General features: G+C 32.8%; 1 long non-coding RNA gene across 1 annotated transcript in view; it reads right to left on the bottom strand.

Annotated features, from left to right (window-relative positions):
- Positions 1 to 207: 207 nt before the first annotated feature.
- LOC145048858 (uncharacterized) overlaps positions 208 to 6,815 on the bottom strand; it is a 12,925-nt gene continuing 6,317 nt past the window's right edge. Inside the window, exon 2 of the long non-coding RNA XR_013683068.1 lies at positions 208 to 784. This is a non-coding gene — a long non-coding RNA (uncharacterized LOC145048858). The remainder of the gene's footprint in view (positions 785 to 6,815) is intronic.

The following is a 6,815-nucleotide window of genomic DNA, read 5'->3' as shown; positions in this document are numbered from 1 at the left end:
CCAAGTTAATCCTAGTTTCACATTTGTTATTCCTAGACTTATAATCTCAATGGTCATCAAAATCATAAGAGACAAGCAATCAAGCATATGTTCATACAACTCAATTCACTTAACAATTAACAGCAAATAATTATCATTAACACATAAGGATCTTTTAACAAGCTTGGCAAGATAAATTAAACATAAACAAACAATCCAATATAGCAATTAATCCAATAATCAAGGTTTCATTCAATCATAAACACAAAGTAAAAGGTTTTTACACATAAATCAGAAACTAAATACATAATAGCAACACAATAGAATGCTAAACATGGTCACGTTAACGACCCATATGATTACCGACATGTATCCGCTCTCCAATCCTTCCGATCTCCACTCCCGTTAGCTTAACGGCCTTCCGGCCGCCTTCTAGACCCGCAAAACGGCTTAACAGAAGTTTAATATCGACTAAATTAAGTTGGAAGTCGAATCCCCCCCCCCTTCTGGTTAGCTGAAAATCGACTTTTATAACCCTTGTAACCGACTTACGTACGTTGGGCGTAAGTCGGATTACGTTGGGCGTAAGTGGGATTCATACGCGATTGAGTTTATTCGATGCCAACCATTACGCGGGGCGTAATCTAAAATTACGCTGGACGTAAGTGGAATTTGGTCGCTACGCTGGGGGTAACTGCAATTTACATGGGGCGTAAATGGCCCTCCAACATTTTTCCTTTCTTTTAGCTTCTAAGCCCGATTTCCACTTCAGTCTTTTCTTTTGTGCTTTATCGACAACGAATAGCTGCAAAACATAATTCAAAGCATTATGAGTACTTTTTAGTTCTAAAAGAGAATAATAAAGGCTAAAATATTAAGATATAATGTATAAATATATATATATATATATATATATATATATATATATATATATATATATATATACACATATCAACTATACACTCACTTGATTTAACGATAATCGGGCAGCACTTTGTTTCTTTAAACGATCATTTCCGATAAGTAAAAATTCTTATGAATTAAAGTAAAAAAAATATAATTAATTACTAAAACAGTTTGTTACTGTAGCATTTCTCTCATGATTTTACTAAGCATTATATCATTCTTCTTTTTGTTAACATTAGTACATGAATCACCTGTTGATATGATTGATGTTCTTACAAATTCCAAACTATAAAATGAACCCTTAGCTTGCTAAAATCGTCCCTATCACTCCTAGGGTGTATGCCTAGCCGATTTTAGAAGCTCATATCCTCTCTCTCTCTCTCTCTCTCACACACACACACACACATTATTCTCCAATTGTTCACAGTGTTTGTGACTTGTTTGAGGCACAACACTTGGGGTGCTAAGCTCTTGAAAGGCCAAATTCAACAAGCTACAACAAGAGGTAATCTTCAAACTTACTTTTATGATTATATGTCAAATTGTATGCTAGTTGTAAGATTCATGCTTTGGAAATTTTATTGCATGTATAATTAGATAAAAATTAGATCCATATATATTAGGGTTGTTTGTGCACCATAGGAATGTTATAGTACATAAAACCCAAAAGTGGTATCAGAGCTAGATTAGTTTTCTATTATATTGATACAAATGTTTCATTTTCAAAGTTGAAAATTTGAAAAAACTACATTATGTTTAATGGACTCGATGAGTCCCATGAGTGGACTCGATGAGTTGGCTCTTATGTTCATCAACTCGTTGAGTTGGATGTTGCACTCATCGAGTTGAGCAGTCGGACTATAGATTTTTTGAGTTTTTGACATGTTTTGGATTAGGATCATTACCACAAAATCTTTTGGTTCATAAAATTTGATTTTGTTGATATGGCAATGATTATCCCTATCCAAAAACTTAATGATTGCCAAAATTTTAAGATAATTACTTGATTCTGTGAAAAACTAATTATTTGTAAAATTTGAATCATTTTGCTACAAGAGTTGAAATTAGATCAATTTAATAAAAGATAAAATGATATGATTGTTTTATTAGTTTAAAGTTTGATCTAAATGTTTTTAAGGAGTTACAAATTTTGTCATCAAGTTTGAAACTCAAAAAGTTTTTTTAGGAGTTACAAATAAATATTAGTAAATTGATCTTAATGGTTTTGAAGAGTTCCATAAGTTATCAAACTTGAAAAGTCTCATCTTCATAAAACATATTAACTCCATAAGTTATGGAATCCAAAAGTTTTCAAGAGTTACAAAACTTGCCCTCAAGTTTTGGAATTTGAAATTTTTGTTATGAAACATTGAATTCTAAAAATCTTGGGTTCATAACATAAAAAAAAGTAATTAAATGGTTTAATTTTGAATTTAGTATTTGGAACCTTGATGTTGTTGAATAGTTCAATTACACTCTTATGGACTTTATTAATAGTTAATTAAATGTTTAATAAAAAGAGTATTCTTAAATCCATAATCATATGGTTTAAGTTTAATTAAAATTAATAGTCTAATTTATTAATAAATTAAACCACCAAGTATTTTAAATGTTTAAAATACACTCTAATACTATATAAAATTAAAGGTCTAATATATTATATATTCATAAGTTAAAAATTCAGTGTTACCGTTAGTAGGTCTCATTCACGAAACTGATCTATAAGGGGTGTTTTAGGAAGAAGCCTATAAAATGACCGCCATTGGGTATACATTCTTACCCACCGCACCCTTGACGAATGGAGGGTCGTTAGCCGAACAGGTTTGACAGGACATTTAAATCCTCGTTAAAAATATAATGAAAATACTAAGTAACTTAATACTTATAAATTCTCACTCTTAGTTACTTCAGAAAATGTGAATTTTTATGCTAATCCATGAAATTGCACTTTACACCTTGTTAAGTCGTTAGTGGAGCGTGTGTGGTTAACCGACACACGAATTTGGGGCTAACAAGGGTGGCAAAGGGTAGCTTGGTGTTAATCATGGATCAATGAAGCATATGTGGTTAACCAGCACATTGATTAGGTGATTTGTAACATTGAGAGTACCAAGCTAATTTGCATGGTTATTCATGCCATGTTTGTGATCCTCGGCATCCTAGTCACAAACTTGAAGGGCATAATCGAGATTAAACATGCCATTGAAAAGTTCAATGAATCCCAAAGGGTCTAGGAATTTCAATCCATTTAAAACCTAAAATTCATTTTCGTTTTTCATGGTGGAAATTGGTAAATCGTCATTTACCTACCTACAAATATTTTGCAATTGGATTACGGAATCCCTCTACGAATTATAAAATATTGTGTTAGGTCCTAGCCTTAATATTTAATGTTGGGTGATATATTAAGGACTTAAATCAACGGACTTGGATTTATCCCTTGTAGATGTCTAGTTCTGACAACTACGATATCCCGAATCGTTTCCTCATAAAGATGATATTCTAAAAGATGATCAATGTGAAAGATTAATCCCTTCTTCGTGCTTTGGTGGAACTTAACTTCCTCCACCTCCTCCAATAATTCTCCCTGACCTACAAGTTCAAAGACTTGAAAAGTTCAAGGTCACTCAAGCCCTATTGGCTAGAAAACACCAAGATGGAAGGTCTATGTGTACACATGTCTTGGAGATGAAGTCACACATTGACAGGCTGCGAATGTTAGGAGTCGATGTCTCAAGGAAGCTGGCTGTTGACTTGGTTCTTTAGTCACTCCCTGAGTCATATAGTGAGTTCATTAAAGACTCCTATATGACAAACCACGACATGACCCTTATCGATCTTACCTATTCGCTAATTGATGCAGAATCAACAATGATTTGGCTCACTGATCAAGCAAATTTGATTGGAAGATCTACTTTCCAAACTTCCATGGAAACTGACAATGGCAACATTGGAAGTCCATAAAAACTTTCTCTTCCCAATGGAAAGGGATAGGCCATGGTCAAGTCATTTGACCAAATGGTAAAGAGAAAGTCTAAGTCTGAGATAGTCCCATGTACCATTCCTAAAGAGTCCATATGTTTCTATTCCCAAGAGAATGGGCATTGGTTGCGAAGCTGCCATATTTACCAAAAAGATCACAAGGATGGTAGAGTCAAAATGTTTTACTCTACTTTAGGTAAGTCCACTTTCTAACTCTATTAAGTTCCTATTTGGAGATTCTTAATACATGATGTAATGTAATTACATTTTGATGTTTTGTAGGATCGACGAAAAGAAAGGAAGTTTAAAGGAAGAGTAAGCTAATTCTACTCGTGAAGATATGTATTTCGATCGCATGGTTCGATGATCTGTTTTTTGAGCTGCTATGATAGATTGCTTAGAAGTTTATTAGAAACATAGTTTTCATTTGTAATTGCATTGTAAGGAAAAAGTTTTCCGCATTTTATAAATAAATAAAAATTTGATTTTATCTTGTTTTATATTTTCTTGCAATGGCTTTTGTGAAAATTTATATGTTCCTATTCTTAAGCAATATTGGAAAATGGATTTGATTCTTTCGTTTGTGGCAGTGTCAAAATTTGCCAAATAAGGAAAGATTCTCATCACCCAAGGTTCAATTAGATAAAAGATTAGAATCATGCAACTTGTATTGTGTGATGAATGAGAACCTTCATCTTTGGGAAATTAAGATTAATTCCTTGTTCACATGTACATGTGAGTCAAATGATGGATTAGGGGATCTAGTACACACAGTTGTGCACTGGTCAAGTCAGCCACAAAGAACAATAAGAATATTCGTTATGATTTACTAAAAGTTTAGTAAATATGGTTATACTTATGAGATTAAGTATAATTCTGAGTCGTTTAAAAAGTTTCAATGTATAGCAGAATGAATAAGAAGAATCAAATTAGCAGAAAGATAAAAGTTTCTCCAATCTGAAAGGAAGGGAGAGTACTTGAGTATCGTGTTTTATGATCATCTTAGTGATTATGAAACCATATCACATTCGATCCTCTAAGGACATCTTGGTGCATTTGTATGGCTAAGAAGAGGAATCATGAATTGTTGAAATGGTTAAATCAAAAGGTGAATCATACTTCGTTCCAAAAATCAAATCTTAGAGTAACACTCCAAGATCGAGCCTCGAGTGACATAATCTTAAGAAAGGTTTATAATACTTATCGAATGTAGAGTAAAATGTTTTCTACTCTTGTATATTGGAAATTGGTAACTTGTGATGTCTTGGATAAGACAAAGACCAACTAAGACCAATTGAGTAAAGTGTTTATCTTGATAATAACCCGCACTAACTCTTTAATATTTGTTTGTCTAGTAATGTTACTTGACAAAGAGAAACTTATATGTCAAGAGGTCATTGGAAATCTTAAAGATCTTGAAAAGTTTCAACAACTAATCAAGAGTAAACCTATTGTTTATCACTAGCACACGACTTAAGGTTTATAACCTATCGTGTTGACATATTCTTGTTTTTGTGTCATTCCAGTTGGTCAACTATGCATGTGAGTTCTATGAGTACTCAGTTGTCTGCTAAACAAACTTGGAAGACATGGTAGGCCCTTGTGCTACCAAGTGGCAAGAAATTAATATTGAACAAGTTCAGTCCATATGAGTTTGGAATTGTCACTAACTTTGTCTTGAGATTATGGTTATGACAAATTCACATGGATATAAACACATTCACCATTAATCTAAGTGACAAAGGTTTCTCTCCGCTTCATGAAAATGATTGCGAGGAAACACTTTGACTAAGTAGATTTTAAAGAGATAGCAGTTGTGTTAATTGCATTCTCAAATTCGATTATGATTATGGCATCCCTATTCATTGTTCGAATTATGAGAAATGGAAAAAGGTCTAAACATTTGGGACTTATTGCTGTAAGTTCTAAAATTGTTTACACACACATGTGAGCTATCTAAGGAAAGTTGTATGATTTTGAGAAGCCTAGATAAAGTCCTATCGAAGCATATCGTATCAAAAATTTGAACTTTGGTAATGAAATTCAATAAGTATTGTTTTCAAGAAGTCCAACTGATTTCTGGGTACATGTCAAAGCTAGTAGGAGCATAAGTGTTATGCTAGTAAGATAATAATTATTATGCTAGTGGGAGCATAATTATTATGGTAAGTGTTGCGAGTTAACAATGTTAATTATAGAAAACAAAAGTTTCAATTCGCAAAGTTGCAGAGTTTGAAAAGTTGTTTTGCTATAATTAAGGGAGATGAACTCATACTTCATTTCAAATCTAAAAGATTAGATTGTGAGATTTTAATCAAATTTAGTCAAAGATATATATGAATACTCTATATATGGAATTATTATAGCAAGAGACTGGTCAAGCATCATATATTTATGTAAGACATTATGAATCGTATCCCGTATGCTTCGGGTATAAGGTCGATTGCATATGCTATAATATTCGTCTGTTCTAATTTCTAAATGCATAGGGCATTGAGATGGAAAAAGGACTAGAACAGGGTATGACTAAAGTAGTTAAACAACTGTAAAGGACGATCTAAAAGTTCGTTGAGGATTGGTTGCTTAAGAACAATTGGAAGTTTAGTAATGAGTGGACCATATCGTCATTATTATGAATAGACATGATTCTATTAATAATGAGTTGTCATATGGAAAATATGGAAATTTTTCCATAGTAGGAGTTGGATATTAGGAATCTATGTGGAAGTCAGAAACTTTTATGCAAGAAAGATGTTCAAAGGAATGCACTTTGAATTTGAGACTGCGCTTCCATGGAATTGTTTTGTTATCAATCTTGAGTGGAATACTTTGCAATTTCATTGTCCAATTCTCTGTGACTTTGGTGCATTGACATTAAAAAACGATCATTCCATGAAGGTTAGAACCTAACACGTTCTAATGGTGGCAAGAGTTTTGTACTCTTACAT

The sequence above is a fragment of the Lactuca saligna genome, chromosome 1 (assembly GCF_052625555.1).
Source record: "Lactuca saligna cultivar CGN05327 chromosome 1, ASM5262555v1, whole genome shotgun sequence".
Taxonomy (NCBI): domain Eukaryota; kingdom Viridiplantae; phylum Streptophyta; class Magnoliopsida; order Asterales; family Asteraceae; genus Lactuca; species Lactuca saligna.
The sequence above is the reverse complement of the archived record's forward strand: the minus strand, read 5'-3'. Positions and strand labels throughout refer to the sequence as shown.